Source organism: Ovis canadensis, chromosome 15, assembly GCF_042477335.2.
Source record: "Ovis canadensis isolate MfBH-ARS-UI-01 breed Bighorn chromosome 15, ARS-UI_OviCan_v2, whole genome shotgun sequence".
NCBI lineage: Eukaryota > Metazoa > Chordata > Mammalia > Artiodactyla > Bovidae > Ovis > Ovis canadensis.
In genome coordinates, this window is record NC_091259.1 from 62,740,464 (window position 1) to 62,742,519 (window position 2,056).

A 2,056-nucleotide genomic window follows, 5' to 3' on the forward strand; every position below is an offset into this window, starting at 1 on the left:
CTTTAATTCAGTAGACTCCCACCAAGCATCTTTTCCTTGCCAGAGCCTGGATTGGGCACTGGGAGGACAGGAGGGCATGCCCTGGTCTTGACCATCTGGATAAGGAGACCTAGGTATGGAGAAAAGCCAGATCCTGTAAGCCCACATCTGAGTTTGCATCCTGACTTGGCCATTCACAAAGCTGTGTGACCAGGGGAAACCCTAGAACCTCGTCCCTGAGTGCAGATGGCACAGGTTGTGCAAAGGCCCAGAGGTGGTGAGCAGATGCCATGAGATGTTCCCAGAGGGGCTGTCTCCTGGGCAACCCTGGACTGTCCTTAGTTATAAGCCAGCCATAAGGCAACAGATATTCAGGGCAGAGGGGACAATTCACTCTGAAAGTGCTGAAGAGATTCTCAAGTGGGTGAGATTGCCTGGAGCCCCCAGAGGTGGGAGCCAGGAGCCTGCCTCTCACTACCTCCAGAAGGGCCTCCAGCCCAGGCCTCCCATTGGACAGAAGGGGACACTGAGGTCCAGAGAGGAGCAGGACCTTATCTCTGTGGAGTGTAGCTCGGAGCGGCCCTGAACCCAGGTTCACTGTGGGGTCCCCACACCCTAAATGAAGGGGAAGAGGAGGATGTGAAAGAAGGGATGTGGTCTGCAGAGGAATCGGTGGCAGGGGAGAGCACAGATGTTGAGTCCGGGGCACTGATAAAGAGTTTAACAGCACCTGGACATCCCTCATGCCCTGCAGACCCCACCTGTCCAAAACCTCGGCAGCCATCCTTACCCCAGCTCTTCCCGCATTCTCTTTCTCAGCGGGAGTGCTCCTACCCTCCTAAGCCGAGCCAGAGCTCAGCGATTCCTGGAATATCCCGCCTCTTCCTCCTCCCCACAGTGAGCCTCTGACAAGGCCTGGCAACCCGGCCTTATGAAAACCTTTCCATGGTGAAGGTGTGAGCTCCTATAACTCTCGTGCGCTTCTGAAGGAGCGCGGACCGACACAAGTACTTTGGAAGATGGTGCTGCGGTTCAAGCTGAATATATGCACTACAGCTACCGTGAACCAGTGCTAGGAATGGCCCCGGTGATGTGATGGTAAATCGACCGCTGCCATCAAGCCTCCTTCCTCATGACCTTTGCCATGGGCGGAGTTCCTCACGCTGGCCCCCGGCAGACCACCAGCTCTTTTTAAAAAGCCCCGATTCGTAGCACTTGGCAATGCCTATGGTGCAGCTGCCTGCCAGGGTCCATAGTTTTGAACTATGTACCCAGGCCATGGCACAGAATGCAGAGTTGGGAAGAGAGGCACGCCATGGGCCCTAGTGTGGCACTGCTAGATACATCCCACACAAAGGACGAGAATATTCACAGCAGCTCTGTTCCTAACAGCGCCAAACTAGATGCTGCCACATGCCGACCACAGCAGAAACAGCGAGCAAGCTCTGGTCTGTTCACACAGCGAAGCATCATGCGGCTACGCGAGAGGACAAGCTGCTGAGGCTCCAAGCAGCCCCAAGGGTGACCTTCACGTGTTCTGTGTTGAGCGACAGCAGCTGGACACAAGTGGGGACCCGCTGCCCTACGAAGCCCCAGAGCCGGCAAATAAGCCTGCAGTGACAGAGGTCAGGCTGTCCCTGTCAGCCTGGGCGAGGTCCTGCCTGGACAGAGCCCGGAGCGCTGTCCTCTCTCTATTCCTGCTAAGCCGTTACCCAGGTGTGTCCACTTTTGCTAATTTACTGAGCCCTGTGTTTACAATCTGTGTGCTTTCCTGTATTGTGGTATACTTCAATAAGGAGAGACAAACCAACACCCAACCTTCTTGACTGCCCCAGACCACCCATACGCTAGCTCTACCAAACTTCTTTTTCTTTGTTCTCAAGGCATATCAGTGGACACAGCTTTTATCCACTTTCCCCCTTTTTTATACTGAGACACAATTGGCATACAATAGTAGTTTCAAGTGTACCACATAACGATTCAATATTTGTATATATTGCAAAATTCTCACCACAATAAGTCTAGTTAACATTGGCACCACATATCAGTACAAAATTCTTCTTCTTATGATGTGAAC